Raw genomic sequence first — 17,133 nt, forward strand, 5'->3', positions numbered from 1 at the left:
ATTTTAATTTATGCATTTAATGGCACCCCACTCCAGTACTCTTGCCTGGAAAATCCCATGGACGGAGGAGCCTGGTGGCCTGCAGTCCATGGGGTCGCCAAGAGTCGGACATGACTGAGTGACTTCACTTTCACTTTTCACTTTCATGCATTGAAGAAGGATATGGCAACCCACTCCAGTATTCTTGCCTGGAGAATCCCAGGGACGTTGGAGCCTGGTGGGCTGCTGTCTATGGGGTTGCAGAGAGTTGGACGCAACTGAAGCGACTTAGCAGCAGCAGCAGCAGCAAGCTTATTAAACTTCATTATCAGTTCAGTTCAGTTCAGTCACTCAGTCGTGCCTGACTGCGACCCCATGAATTGCAGCACGCCAGGCCTCCCTGTCCATCACCAACTCCTGGAGTTCACTCAAACTCACGTCCATTGAGTAGGTGATGCCATCCAGCCATCTCACCCTCTGTCGTCCCCTTTTCCTCCTGCCCCCAATCCTTCCCAGCATCAGAGTCTTCCAATGAGTCAACTTTTTGCATGAGATGGCCAAAGTACTGGAGTTCCAGCTTTAGCATCATTCCTTCCAAAGAACAGCCAGGGCTGATCTCCTTTAGAATGGACTGGTTGGATCTCCTTGCAGTCCAAGGGAGACTTCTTCATTCTAATAAGTAATAAATACCCAGACTTTACTGAGTGTGAATTCTTTCTTTCTTTCTTTTTTTTTTAAATGAAGAAACGATTCTGAGTTCTTAAGATTATTCCAATTACCTCCTAGGAGAAAATTCTTTTAATAATGTAGATGTGAGGAACTTTTATAAACCCATGGGCGGGAGGCCTTAATCATCTGAAATGGTTCAGAGTCTAACTTGAAGTAGTGTATTTCCCAGATAATGGCAATTAAGTGTAAAAAGAGGTAGAGGATGGATGTAAAGCTTAGGAATTTTCCTTTTACTCTCTAAGAAATGGGGGACCATGGAAGGTCATTGAAAATATGAGTGGAAGGATGAAAGACATTTGATGAAGACGGAATCTTGGATGTTATTCTACTAAAGCTTTTATGTGTCTTGGATGAAGTTGGCAGGGTTTCAGTGAACGGATGGAAGATGGAGATGGAAACCACAATAGCAAAGTACTTAGAATAGTTGAAAAAGGAGTACCACTACAGTGTGCACGTGCTAAGTTGCTTCAGTCATGTCCACCTCTCTGTGACCCCATGGACTCTAGCCCACCAGGCTCCTCCCTCCATGCGATTCTCCAGGCAAGAACATTGGAGTAGGTTGGATTCTTCCCAACAGGTTGTTATTGTTGTTTAGTCGCTAAGTCATGTCTGACTCTTTTGTGACCCCCATGGACTGTAACCGCTCCACACTCCTCTGTTCATGGGATTTTTCTTGCAAGAATACTGGATTGGGTTTCTATTTTCTTCTCCATGGGGATCTTCCTGACCTAGGGATCGAACCCATGTCTCCTGCTTTGGCAGGCAGATTCTTTACCACTGAGCCACCAGGAAAGCCCAAAGAATGGGTACGAGAACTAATTAAAAGTATTCATCATGCATGTTGACTAAACCTAATTACTTTGCAATACGTACAGCAGGTACATTCCAATAATTTTTTGCTATGTCCACAGTATACTATCACATGCTTTCTTTTCCTAGTAATAACAATTTGCAAGGTTGGTATTGTATCATTCATTTGGGGCATGAGGAAACAATCTCACAGACTAACATTAATAGTTTGATAAAAGTGCTAATATTAACTAAAACTACACACTTAGTTGCTTTAAATGTTATGCAGACATTTGGTTTTAATCCTTGATACAAACCTACAAGATGGTTACTACCATCAGTTTTATGCTTATTTTACACATTAAGAAATAGAAGCATAGAGAAATTAAGGATTCTGTTCAAGGCCAAGCAGCTAAAAATTTAGGCAGAGCTAAGATCAGTTCATAGTATGCATCTTTATTTTTTTGCTCCAAATCTTTTTTTTTTCTTTTTTTCTTTTTTCTTTTTTTAAAAATCTTTAATTCTTACATGTGTTCCCAAACATGAACCCCCCTCCCACCTCCCTCCCCATAACATCTCTCTGGGTCATCCCCATGCACCAGCCCCAAGCATGCTACATCCTGCGTCAGACATAGACTGGCGATTCAATTCTTACATGATATTGCTCCAAATCTTAATCCATGCTCTATACTGTCATGTTATAATAAGCAATGGAGAGCTAGTAACCTCCTTTTGAAATGACCATAAGTATTACACTTTCGATTACTTTAATACTATTTGAGAGGCAAGTTTATACTGATAAATTTCATCCACTCACACACACATACACACACTCACACAAGCATTGATATCTCTGAACTCTCAAGTAGTAAGGAAACTGTGATATTGAATTCACTGAATAGCCCTTTCATCTTGACTTTTTCCTCAAACCTAACTCTCCCTTCTCTGATACCACCCCAAAGAATTGGACCCCAGATTTTTCTGCAAAATGTTGAGAAAGTCTCTGCCACTGGTTAAATGGTTTGGTTTGAGAATCAGAAAGACCCAGTTTGAATCCTGGTTCTTCTTCCAATTGCAGCTTCTTTCATCTGAAGTGCATTTCTTTGGCACCTTACATTCTTGTTTTCTCAGCTATAAAGTTAGAATAATAATATCCACTTCATAGATCAATAGTTGAGTCATTATGTATGAACACACCCACCTGCTGTGGACACAGAAAGAACTTTCAGTTACTTTTGTGACTGCGTATACAGCTGTGGGATAGGGAGAGTTAACATTTGGAGCAGTAATACAGAGAACTGTTTAACCATGCTTCAAGCTCCAAAGAACTACTACTAATTTTACTCTCAAAGAAACAACAGAGGCTGATGTTATCCATAGTAGGTTTCCCCAGGAAGGGTCACCATATTTATACTTGATGAAACTACTGGTGATTTATGCTACTGATATTTGTAATTTTCTCTTTCATGTAGGTGAAGTATAATTAAATTTTGTTTTATCCTTGTTATTAGTCCTGATCATTAAATAAGATGTTTCATGGCCAAGCATGGGGCCTGCTGTCACAGAGCTGGGTTCCTCAATTTGTTTAACCTCTTCAAGTCTCAAAATTTTCAAGTGTCAAATTCATGAATATCTTTTGAAAAATTGAAATGCAGATAAAATGATCTTTTACTATATTTGAAAAGTGTTGAAAAAATAATGTTATACATATGAAGTAACAAAATGAGCATCAGCACTGTTGAAAAACTTAGCTTAGCTCGTCACATGATTTTAGTGATGTTTGAATGTGTTCAGGAGCAGTTCCGTATTCAGACTAACTTCTTATAGCAAGTAACTTTCAGTGTAAAAGGTGTGACACTTGAGAAGGGCTTGTTAACTCTGAAATGAACACTTGTTAAGAAATTGTATACATTGAACATGTATAAGTTCGTAGTATATCAATTATATCTCATAAAACCTGTTTTAAAAGATAAAAGGTTCTTAGAAGTTTAAATCTTTCCATCTAGCTTCTTTTTTTTTTAATTTTAGTTTTTTATTTTTTAAATTTTAAAATCTTTAATTCTTACATGCATTCCCAAACATGAACCCCTCTCCCACCTCCCTCCCCATAACATCTTTCTGGGTCATCCCCATGCACCAGCCCCAAGCATGCTGCATCCTGCGTCAGACATAGACTGGCGATTCAATTCACATGATAGTATACATGTTAGAATGTCATTCTCCCAAATCATCCCACCCTCTCCCTCTCCCTCTGAGTCCAAAAGTCCGTTATACACATCTGTGTCTCTCTCCCTGACTTGCATACAGGGTCGTCATTGCCATCTTCCTAAATTCCATATATATGTGTTAGTATACTGTATTGGTGTTTTTCTTTCTGGCTTACTTCACTCTGTATAATAGGCTCCAGTTTCATCCATCTCATCAGAACTGATTCAAATGAATTCTTTTTAACTGCTGAGTAATACTCCATTGTGTATATGTACCACAGCTTTCTTATCCATTCATCTGCTGATGGACATCTAGGTTGTTTCCATGTCCTGGCTATTATAAACAGTGCTGCGATGAACATTGGGGTACATGTGTCTCTTTCAATTCTGGTTTCCTTGGTGTGTATGCCCAGCAGTGGGATTGCTGGGTCATAAGGTAGTTCTATTTGCAATTTTTTAAGGAATCTCCACACTGTTCTCCATAGTGGCTGTACTAGTTTGCATTCCCACCAACAGTGTAGGAGGGTTCCCTTTTCTCCACACCCTCTCCAGCATTTATTGCTTGCAGATTTTTGGATCGCAGCCATTCTGACTGGTGTGAAGTGGTACCTCATTGTGGTTTTGATTTGCATTTCTCTAATAATGAGTGATGTTGACCATCTTTTCATGTGTTTGTTAGCCATCCGTATGTCTTCTTTGGAGAAATGTCTATTTAGTTCTTTGGCCCATTTTTTGATTGGGTCGTTTATTTTTCTGGAATTGAGCTGCATAAGTTGCTTGTATATTTTTGAGATTAGTTGTTTGTCAGTTGCTTCATTTGCTATTATTTTCTCCCATTCAGAAGGCTGTCTTTTCACCTTGCTTATATTTTCCTTTGTTGTGCAGAAGCTTTTAATTTTAATTAGATCCCATTTGTTTATTTTTGCTTTTATTTCCAGAATTCTGGGAGGTGGATCATAGAGGATCCTGCTGTGATTTATGTCTGAGAGTGTTTTGCCTATGTTCTCCTCTAGGAGTTTTATAGTTTCTGATCTTACATTTAGATCTTTAATCCATTTTGAGTTTATTTTTGTGTACGGTGTTAGAAAGTGATCTAGTTTCATCCTTTTACAAGTGGTTGACCAGTTTTCCCAGCACCACTTGTTAAAGAGGTTGTCTTTACTCCATTGTATATTCTTGCCTCCTTTGTCAAAGATAAGGTGTCCATATGTGTGTGGATTTATCTCTGGGCTTTCTATTTTGTTCCATTGATCTATATGTCTGTCTTTGTGCCAGTACCATACTGTCTTGATGACTGTGGCTTTGTAATAGAGCCTGAAGTCAGGCAAGTTGATTCCTCCAGTTCCATTCTTCTTTCTCAAGATTGCTTTGGCTATTCGAGGTTTTTTGTATTTCCATACAAATCTTGAAATTATTTGTTCTAGTTCTGTGAAAAATGTGGCTGGTAGCTTGGGAACATACCTCAACATAATAAAAGCTATCTATGACAAACCCACAGCAAACATTATCCTCAATGGTGAAAAATTGAAAGCATTTCCCCTAAAGTCAGGAACAAGACAAGGGTGTCCACTTTCACCGCTACTATTCAACATAGTTCTGGAAGTTTTGGCCACAGCAATCAGAGCAGAAAAAGAAATAAAAGGAATCCAAATTGGAAAAGAAGAAGTAAAACTCTCACTGTTTGCAGATGACATGATCCTCTACGTGGAAAACCCTAAAGACTCCACCAGAAAATTACTAGAGCTAATCAATGAATATAGTAAAGTTGCAGGATATAAAATCAACACACAGAAATCCCTTGCATTCCTATACACGAATAATGAGAAAGTAGAAAAAGAAATTAAGGAAACAATTCCATTCACCATTGCAACAAAAAGAATAAAATACTTAGGAATATATCTACCTAAAGAAACTAAAGACCTATATATAGAAAACTATAAAACACTGATGAAAGAAATCAAAGAGGACACTAATAGATGGAGAAATATACCATGTTCATGGATTGGAAGAATCAATATAGTGAAAATGAGTATACTACCCAAAGCAATTTACAAATTCAATGCAATCCATCTAGCTTCTAAAGCCTCAAATGGTCTTCACAGAAAACTTGCTTTCTGATTTTGAATTTAGAATGGGTTAACTGGAATACTATGGACAACTGATTTGAATAAATGTCAGTGGTTCAGCAGCACAAGTAACAGAGTGTGAAGGAAGCATATTCAGATGGTTCATTCTGCCCATGATGAATCTTGTTCTAGAGAGGTGAACAGCAACACAAATCACTTCCACCTTCCTCTTGTATATTCATAGATATTCAAAGAGGCTTTGATAAGGTCCAGGGACCTTGTCTTATAGCTGCTGCTTTCTCTCCTAGGAATTAATTATCTCCTTTGATGGAAAGGCTTTGTCCAGAAGCAAGTATTCTGGAATGACAGGGTGGAGAAATACTGTGAAGTGGGGAATAGTTTTCCCTTTGTGTGTGTGCATGGGAGTTCAGTTATGTTTGACTCTTTGTGACACCATGGAGCCTGCCAGGCTTCTTTGTCTATGGAATTTTCCAGATGAGATTACATGAGTGGGTTGCCATTTCCTTCTCCAGGGGGTCTTCCTGACCCAGGGATCAAACCCATGTCTCTTGTGTGTCCTGCATCGGTAGGCAAGTTCTTTTCGAGCTGAGCCACTAGAGAAGCTCAGTATTCCCTTCACTTGGAAACTAAATCTGTGAGATTCCCTCTTTTCTATCAGGACCTGGATTGTTAAGAAAACTGAATGTCTTGTCAATAGCAAAGTGGCATAATTCCTGTGTGTGACATGTGATGAATCCCTGTTGACTCCTGTCATAGGAGAGTTTGTATTTTCTTATCAATTATTAAACCTTTATTGGAAACCATTACTGATTGCCTGAGAGCTAGATCACTGAGGACATACAATTAATGGCAGCCTTTTGAAAGTTCTTGAATCAAAAAGCTGTTTTTCTCCCTTCTACCTCCTCCTCCAGATTTATTGATGTATCACAGACAAATAAAATTTTGTTTTTAAGGTGTATAACAGCATTTAGATATAAGTATACATTGTGAAATAATCACCACAATCAAACTATTAACATATTTATCAATCATGGTGTTACCATTTTTTGTGGTGATAGCACGATCCACCCTCTTAGCAAATTCTCAGTGTACAATGCAATATTGTTAACTATAATCACATTGCTGTATAATATACTTCCAGAAATTATTCATCTTTCAGTTCAGTTCAGTCGCTTAGTTGTGTCCGACTATTTGCCACCCCATGAATCGCAGCACGCCAGGCCTCCCTGTCCATCACCATCTCCCGTAATTCACTCAGACTCACGTCCATTGAGTCCGTGATGCCATCCAGCCATCTCATCCTGGGTCGTCCCCTTCTCCTCCTGCCCCCAATCTCTCCCAGCATCAGACTCTTTTCCAATGAGTCAACTCTTCACATGAGGTGGCCAAAGTACTGGAGTTTCAGCTTTAGCATCATTCCTTCCAAAGAAGTCCCAGGGTTGATTTCCTTCAGAATGGACTGGTTGGATCTCCTTGCAGTCCAAGGAACTCTCAAGAGTCTTCTCCAACACCATAGTTCAAATGCATCAATTCTTCGGCGCTCTTCACAGTCCAACTCTCACATCCATACATGACCACTGGAAAAACCATAGCCTTGAGTAGATGGACCTTAGTCGGCAAAGTAATGTCTCTGCTTTTGAATATGCTATCTAGGTTGGTCATAACTTTTCTTCCAAGGAGTAAGCGTCTTTTAATTTCATGGCTGTAATCACCATCTGCAGTGATTTTGGAGCCCCCCAAAATAAAGTCTGACACTATTTCCACCGTTTCCCCATCTATTTCCCATGAAGTGATGGGACTGGATGCCATGATCTTGGTTTTCTGAATGTTGAGCTTTAAGCCAACTTTTTCACTCTCCTCTTTCACTTTATTCAAGAGGCTTTTTAGCTCCTCTTCACTTTCTGCCATAAGGGTGGTGTCATCTGCATATCTGAGGTGATTGATATTTCTCCCGGCAATCTTGATTCCAGCTTGTGTTTCTAACAGTCCAGCGTTTCTCATGATGTACTCTGCATAGAAGTTAAATAAGAAGGGTGACAATATACAGCCTTGACGTACTCCTTTTCCTATTTGGAACCAGTCTGTTGTTCCATGTCTAGTTCTAACTGTTGCTTCCTGACCTGCATACAGATTTCTCAAGAGGCAGGTTAGGTGGTCTGGTATTCCCATCTCTTTCAGATTTTCCACAGTTTATTGTGATCCTTCCATAACTGAAATTTGGTTTCCCTTCATCAATCTCTGCTCATTTCTCCCTCACTGGTATTATACTCTTTGCTTCTATAGGTTTGACTATTTTAGATTCCATATATAAGTAATGGAGCTTCCCAGGAGGTGTTAGTGATAAAGAACCCACCTGCCAATGCAGGTAGATGTGAGAGACAGAGGTTTGATCCCTGGGTAAGGAAGATGCCCTGAAGGAGGTCATGGCAACCCACTCCAGGATTCTTGCTTGGACAATCTCATGGACAGAGAAGCCTGGCAGGCTACATTCCATGAGGTTGCAAAGAGTTGGACACAACTGAAGTGACTTAGCATACACACACACACATAAGTAATACCATGTAGCATTTCTCTTGTCTATGTGGCTTATTGTATTTACCATAATGTTCTCCAGATTCATTTCATGCTCTTGCAAATGAAATTCCTTTTAGGAAAAAAACTATGTAATATTCTATTATATATAGATGTATATGTGTGTGCTATGTATCCTGGAGAAGGAAATGGCAACCCACTCCAGTATTCTTGCCTGAGAAATCCCATGGACAGAAGAGCCTAGTGGGCTACAGTCCATGAGGTCACAAAAGAGTTGACACGACATAGCAACTAAACACACACACCTGCCACATGATCTACCCATCTATCTGACATATGTTATTTCATATTCCAGTTATTGTGAATGAACATGAGTCCCGGTATCTCTTCAGCATAATTATTTTAATTCCTTTGCCTATCTACCCAGAAGTGAAAGTGCTGAATCAAAAGTAGTTCTAGTTTTAATTTTTTCAGAAATCTTCATTCTACTTTCTATAATTGCTTTGTTAGTTTACAAGGGTTTCCCTTTTTCCACATCTTTACCAACACTTGTTATTTTTGTGTTTTTTTTTTATAATTACCATATAACTGTGATACCTCACTGATATTTTGACTTGCATTTTCCTGATGACTAGTGACATTTAACACTTTTTCATTTACCTACTATTGGAGAAGGAAATGGCAACCCCCTCCAGCGTTCTTCCCTGGAGAATCCCGGGGACGGGGGAGCCTGGTGGGCTGCCGTCTATGGGGTTGCACAGAGTCGGACACGACTGAAGCGACTTAGCGGCAGCAACAGCAGCAGCATTTACCTATTGGCCATTGTAAGTATTCTTTTGAGAAATTTCCTATGCCCATTTTAAAATTAGGTTATTTGTTTTTTCGCTATTGATTTATGCAAGTGACTTATGTGTGGGATATTGACCCCTTACTAGACATGTGGCTGTGGCTGCAAATATTTTCTCAGTTCACTGGCTGCCTTTTTATTCCTGACTGTTTCCTTTGCTGTGCAGGTTTTTTTTTTTTTTAATGCAGCCCACTTTTCTACTTTTACTTGTGGTGTCATATTTAAAAAATCATTACCTAGACCAATGTCAAGATTTTTCTGTGTTGTCTTCAAGTAGTTTTTTGTGTTTGTTTGTTTGTTTCCTGTCTCGTATTTAAGTCTAATCCATTTTGAGTTTTATTTTTTGTATACTGTGAGATAAGGATCTGATTTTTTTCTTCTGCATGTGGTTATCCAGAGTACACAAGCCATTACTGAAGAAACCATTCTTTTTCTTGACATCCTTGTGAAAGTTCAGTTGACTGTATGTATGTGGATGGCTTATTCCTAATTTGGAAATCAGGAATTGGTTGGTCTACAGTTCTATTCTTCTTGCTCAAGGTAACTTGGGATATATATATATTTTAATTGATCTCTATGAGTTTTTATGCAAGCACTGTTTTTTACTTTTCTCAGAGGGCTGTTTAAGTAGCCACAAAACCCAGAAGGCTCCATCTTACAATATTTTTCTTTCTTTGTACATATGAGTTTGTCAGTGTGGAATATTGGCAGTAAAAGTGAGAACATAAATTTAAACACAAGAAAGTTCCAATTGTTCTGCATTCTTTTCATTTGAAGTTATTATCCTTTGAGTAATTCCAAGAAGTATGTCTTGGTACTTTATTGTGGTTTTAATTTCTTGCTTCCCTGTTGCTAATTTTGTTGAGCACTGCTTTTCATGCCCTTATTGACCATTTATATATTTTCTTTAGTGATATTGCTGTTCATGTCCTTTGCACATTTAAAAATAGTTTTAAAATTATATAATACATATATATAATATATACATATATATGTATATGTATATGTATATAATTTTCTCCTTGCTCATGAATTGCCCTTTCACTTTTTAAAGTGGTGACATCTGATAGGGCATGCTCAGTCACTTCTGTCATGTCTGATTCTGAGACCCCATGGACTGCAGCCAGCCAGACTCATCTCTCCATGGGATTCTCCAGGCAAGAATACTGGAGTGGGTTGCCATGCCCTCCTCTGGGGGGGTCTTTGCATCCCAGGATTGAACTCGCATCTCCTGTGTCACAGGCGGATTCTTTACCCACTGAGCCACCTAGATGGAGGTAGGTAGGTGTCTGATATCTCAAGTTGCTACAATATATTATCTAAGGTATCCGATTTTTAGGACTTCCCCTGTAGTCCAGTGGTTAAGAATCTGCCTACCAATGCAGGGGATGCATATTCAATCTCTGGTCCATGAAGATCCCACATCCTGCGAGGCAGTTAAGCCCATGTGCCACCACTACTGAAGCCCAAGCCCAAGCCCAAGCCCTCTGAGCCTGTGTACCGCAACTGCTGAAGTCTGCGTGCCCTAGAGCTGGTGCTGTGCCACAAGAGAAACCGCAGCGACGAGAAGCCTGCACACTGCAACTAGCTCACCACAACTAGAGAAAGCCTGCGGGCAGCAGTGAAGATCTGGCACAGCCAAAAATAAGAATAGGTTACTAAGATAAATAAAATGTCTGCTTTTCATAAAAAATTAGGAGATGTGCTAAAAATGTATGACCCATACCAGGATGAAATACAGGCATCAGAAACTGTAAAAGGTTTAAAATCTTGATAAAGTCCATTTTTTCTTGTTTTCTGCTTATTGGGTCATATCTAACATATATTGGTCTACTCAAACATTTAGAAATAGATATTATTTTAGATTAAGCATTAACTTGTGGGTCTGTGAATCACTTCATATTAATTTTGGGGTGTTGTGTTGGTAGTAGTGTTTTTTTTTTTCTCTTAGATATCCCATTGAAACAGCATAACTTGTTTAAAGTCTATTCTTTAATCATTGGAGTATCTTGACACCTTTGCAAAAAATTAATGCATTTGAGTTTTTCTCTGGATGTTCTAATACGTTTTTGAACATGTGCTCATGCTCAGTCGCTCAGTGGTGTCCAACTCTATGTGACCCCATGGACTATAGCCTGCCAGGCTTCCTTGCCCATGGAATCTTCCAGGCAAGAATACTGAGTGGATTGCTGTTTCCTTCTCCAGGGGATCTTTCCGACCCAGAGACTGAACCCATGTCTCCTGTGTTTCCTGCATTGGCAGGCAGATTCTTTACCACTGAGCCACCTAAGAAACCCATTTAAGTCATGAGTAACTGAAAGTCGCTAAGTCATATCTGACTCTTTGTGACCCTATGGGCTATACAGTCTATGGATTCTCCAGGCAGGAATACTGGAGTGGGTAGCCATTCCCTTTTCCAGGGGATCTTCCCAACCCAGAAATTGAACCCAGTTCTTGCAGGCAGATTCTTTACCAGTTGAACCATCAGGGAAGCCCAAGAATACTGGAGTGGGTAGCCTATCCCTCCTCCAGCAGACCTTCCTGACCCAGGAGTTGAACCAGGGTCTCCTGCATTGCAGGTAGATTCTTTACTGGCTGAGCTACCAGGGAAGCCCCGTTTAAGTCATACTTATGTTTTATTTCTTCATATGAATAATTTATCTCTTCTCTATCGTACTTTCTTATCCTTATCCTTTCCTCCTCCTCCCTTCCTTATAATTCTAGCTAATGCTTTGTCTATTCTATTTAAGATTCCCAAAGAACCAGTTTTTTGTTTCATTGATTTTTCTATTGTTTTTATATCTTCTGTTTCAATGATTTTTGTTCTTAACCTTATTATTTCCTATTTTTTACCTACTTTCTGCTAATTTCCTCTTATTTTTCAAACTCTTTGAGTCAAAACCTTGGATAATTGATTCTAGACATTACTGACTTTTAAAAATTTTATTATTTATTAATTTATTTTTTACTTTACAATATTGCATTGGTTTTGCCACACATCAACATGAATCTGCCATGGGTGTACACGTGTTCCCAATCCTGAACCCCACTCCCACCTCCCTCCCCATACCATCCCTCTGGGTTATCCCAGTGCACCAGCCCCAAGCATCCTGTATCCTGCATTGAACCTAGACTGGCGATTCATTTCTTATATGATATTATACCAATACAGTATACTAATGCAAATATATGGAATTTAGAAAGATGGTAAGGATAACCCTGTATGCAAGATAGCACAAGAGACACAGATGTATTGACTTTCTAATATAGGTATTTTATGGTTCTAATTTCTAAGGACTTCTCATGCTTCCCAGATGGACAAAAACATACAGTATTAGTCTTTTGCTGTCTGGCTTAATTCACTAAGCATGATATCCACTGAATCATCCATATTTTTGCGAATGGCACAATTTTATTTTTAACGGCTCAGTAGTATTCCATCATGTGTGTGTGTATGTATGTGTGTTTCACATCTTCTTTATCCATTAATCTGTTGATGGGGACCTAGGCTGCTTCCGTATGTTGGCTACTATAAGCAGTGCTGCAGTGAACACTGGGGTGTATAGACTTTTTTGAATTCAGTTCAGTTCAGTTGCTCAGTTGTGTCTTCTCAGGTCTTCTGCTCTGAAAATGTCCATTCAGGTCTTCTGCCCATTATTTAGTTAGGCTGTTTGGTTTTTGATGTTGAGTTGTATGAGCCAGTCTGATGGGGAGTATATGAACCAACTGGTGTCTTTTACATTGTTGTTGGAAGTATATACGGGTGCAAACACTTCAGAAATAAGTTTTATCTAGTTTGATCTAAACATTCGCATAACCTCAATTCTTAGGTTCACCTCCTAGATGTGTACCCAAGAAATAGTTGGCACCTGTACAATTGGAATTGTGTACTAGTCCTTATAGTAGACTGTCAGTAGCATATAAAGTGTGGACCCACCCAGAAACCTGTGAACCAACATCAGCTCTGAAGTACCACCGTGAATATTGCCTAAGACCACAGATTTCCCCCCAAATACTGCAGAATTCAGCACTGGTGACCTGCAGGGAGAAAGGGTGACCATATTTGTTGAGTGATAGGAAATAATTTATGAGGAATGTCAGACAAGGTGCATTTCTTTAGTCACTTGAAAACAAGTTTTCAAAATTTTCATGGAAATTTTATCTAGAGTTGGATCCTGGTTTTTTAAGTTAGTAAAAATACGGCTCCCATTTATTGATTTTTAAAAAAATGTTTTTCTGTTTAATCCTTGAAACAATGAAGATGAGGAAAACAGGCTGAGGAAGCTCAAGCAACTCATTTCAAGGTAAAGCTGACAGCACAGCTTAGGTTAGAGACTGGGCCTGTGCTTACCTAACAGCTGTGTGGCTGAGCTAAGCTGTCTTTATTCATATTTCAGTGAGTCACATATAACTGGTTTTTTCAGTTGCTCAATGCTTTCTAACTATTCTGCTTATGTGATTTTCCAGCTAATTGATAGTAATAACGAAAGCAAACAATATACTTGAAAGTGAAGTCGCTCAGTTGTGTCCGACTCTGCGACCCCATGGACTATAGCCTACCGGGCTTCTCTGTCCATGGGATTTTCCAGGCAAGAGTACTGGAGTGGGTTGTCATTTCCTTCTTCAGAGGATCTTCCCAACCCAGCGATTGAATCTGGGTCTCCTGCATTGTAGGCAGACGCTTTACCATCTGAGCCACCAGGGAAGTCAGTGGTATACTTGAAGGATGTTTCAAAAAGTATTGTTGATTGGAATTGGCTCAAAACAGGATGGAATCACCAATGTACTGGGTAGACTCACAGAGATACTTTCTTCACTATCCAACAGTGATATAGTCTGGCTTAATTCTTAAACCTGTCAATATTCCTAAACCCTCAGTTTATTTAAACTAGGCCTTAGGTAATATTTTTCAGCTTCAACTTCAGTATCAAATTTTAAAGAAAACCTTACCTGAACATTTCACTTCCATCCTTCTTGACACACACAGATAGATACACACTTGAAACACACAGATACACACACTTTTCTACTCTCTCTCTTTTAAAATAGTTGAATTCTTGCATCACGATGGCAGGAATATTATTGAGGCTTTGGAGGCAGATTTGTATATACATTTCAGTTCTGCCACCACTCACTTCTGATCTTGGGCAAATTATCTAAACTCATACAGCTCATTTGTAAAGTGGGAATAATAATAGGACCCATCACAAAGTGTACCTCACATAATGTGTTTAATATAGAATCTCACCTTTAGCCCTCAATAGTTTGTTGCTATCATTTTTATTATTGAATAAAACTATCTGGTTCGTTGTAGATATTCCATAAACATTTACTGAAAAAAAAAATAAAATGAAGAATCCAAGGTCTGACTGTAGCCTTGTAATCCCATTCCTACAGATGGATTCTAACACTTGTCGGAAATATCATTCTCTGGTCAGAGGAACCATAGGGGGAAGGGAAAGGCATTTGGTTGTTATTTTGGCAAAGTCTCCCCAAATTAATTACTCTTCCCTTGAGAAAATAACGGAGATGAGTCACCCACGTGAATAAAACTAGTGTCTCTATATTGTAAGAATTGAAGGATTTGAGAAGAACTATGAAGTTTTTTGGTGAGTAAACCACAAAGGCAATGATCTTCTTTGTGGCTAGCCATGGTGTTTAGTGAAATGATGAGAGAGGGCAGGTTGAGTCCCAAGGACCAAAATACCTGACTTTCCATTGAGTGTAGATGCTCTGAAAAAAATTGGAAGAAATGGCTTTGAAAGTTTCTAATCCAAAGTACTTTTTATACTGCTAATTTTTATAATTGGGTTTACATTTTTTTAGTGTTAGATATGTCTATTATGCTCTTAGGGCCTAGAAGACCAAGGTGAAGTTACTTAGTCATGTCTGACTCTTTGGGACCCCATGGACTGTAGCCTGCCAGGCTCTTTCGTCCATGGGATTTTCCAGGCAAGAGTACTGGAGTGGGTAGCCATTTCCTTCTCCAGAGGATCTTTCCAAACCAGGGACTGAACCCAGGTCTCCCACATTGCAGGCAGATTTTTTTACTGTCTGAGCCAAAACTTAAAATATTATAAACATCTATGAGTCCCAAAGAAATAGAAATGTGATACAGCTTCTGAAATCTTTCCTCTCTCTCTCAAACACAAATTCCTTTTAAATACAAAGTGCATGTATCTTCTGTCTGGGCTAGTTTATTATCTGAACAAGTCAGGCCAGGATGAGAAGTCTTCAGGCCAGGATGAGAAGTCTTCAGTTCAGTTCAGTTCAGTTGCTCAGTCATTTCCAACTCTTGGTGACCCCAGAATCGCAACACGCCAGGCCTCCCTGTCCATCTGCAACTCCCAGAGTTCACTCAAACTCATGTCCATTGAGTCTGTGATGCCATCCAGCCATCTCATCCTCTGTCGTCCCCTTCTCCTCTTGCCCCCAATCCCTCCCAGCATCAGAGTCTTTTCTAATGAGTCAACTGTTCACATGAGGTGGCCAAAGTATTGGAGTTTCAGCTATAGCATCAGTCCTTCCAAAGAATACCCAGGACTGATCTCCTTTAGAATGGACTCGTTGGATTTCCTTGCAGTCCAAGGGACTCTCAAGAGTCTTCTCTAACACCACAGTTCAAAAGCATCAATTCTTCGGTACTCAGCTTTCTTCACAGTCCAACTCTCACATCCATACATGACCACTGGAAAAACCATAGCCTTGACTAGACGGACTTTTGTTGGCCAAGTAATGTCTCTGCTTTTTAACAGGCTATCTAGGTTGGTCATAACTTTTCTTCCAAGGAGTAAGTGTCTTTTAATTTCATGGCTGCACTCACCAACTGCAGTGATTTTGGAGTCCAAAATAATAAAGTCTGACACTGTTTCCACTGTTTCCCCATCTAGTTCCCATGAAGTGATAGGACCAGATGCCATGATCTTTGTTTTCTGAATGTTGAGCTTTAAGCCAACTTTTTCACTCTCCTCTTTCATCAAGAGGATTTTTAGTTTCTTTTCACTTCTGCCATAAGCGTGGTGTCATCTGCATATCTGAGGTTATTGATATTTCTCCCAGCAATCTTGATTCCAGCTTGGGCTTCTTCCAGCTCAGCGTTTCTCATGATGTACTCTGCATAGAAGTTAAATAAGCAGGGTGACAATATACAGCCTTGACGTACTCCTTTTCCTATTTGGAACCAGTCTGTTGTTCCATGTCCAGTTCTAACTGTTGCTTCCAGGCCTGCATATAAGTTTCTCAAGAGGCAGGTCAGGTGGTCTGGTATTCCCATCTCTTTCAGAATTTTCACCAGTTTATTGTGATCCACAAAATCAAAGGCTTTGGCATAGTCAATAAAGCAGAAATAGATGTTTTTCTGGAACTCTCTTGCTTTTTTGGTGATCCAGCAGATGTTGGCAATTTGATTTCTGGTTCCTCTGCCTTTTCTAAAACCAGCTTGAACATCAGGGAGTTCACGGTTCATGTATTGCTGAAGCCTGGCTTGGAGAATTTTGAGCATTACTTTACTAGCGTGTAAGATGAGTGTAATTGTGCGGTAGTTTGAGCATTCTTTGGCATTGCCTTTCTTTGGGATTGGAATGAAAACTGACCTTTTCCAGTCCTGTGGCCACTGCTGAGTTTTCCAAATTTGCTGGCATATTGAGTGCAGCACTTCCACAGCATCATCTTCCAGAATTTGAAATAGCTCCACTGGAATTTCATCACATCCACTAGCTTTGTTTATAGTGATGCTTTCTAAGGCCCACTTGACTTCACATTCCAGGATGTCTGGCTTTAGGTGAGTGATCACACCATCACGATTATCTGGTCGTGAAGATTATTTTTGTACAGTTCTTCCATGTATTCTTGCCCCCTCTTCTTAATATCTTCTGCTTCTGTTAGGTCCATACCATTTCTGTCCTTTATCGAGCCCGTCTTTGCATGGAATGTTCCCTTGGTATCTCTAATTTTCTTGAAGAGA

The sequence above is a fragment of the Ovis canadensis genome, chromosome 15, assembly GCF_042477335.2.
Source record: "Ovis canadensis isolate MfBH-ARS-UI-01 breed Bighorn chromosome 15, ARS-UI_OviCan_v2, whole genome shotgun sequence".
Lineage (NCBI taxonomy): Eukaryota > Metazoa > Chordata > Mammalia > Artiodactyla > Bovidae > Ovis > Ovis canadensis.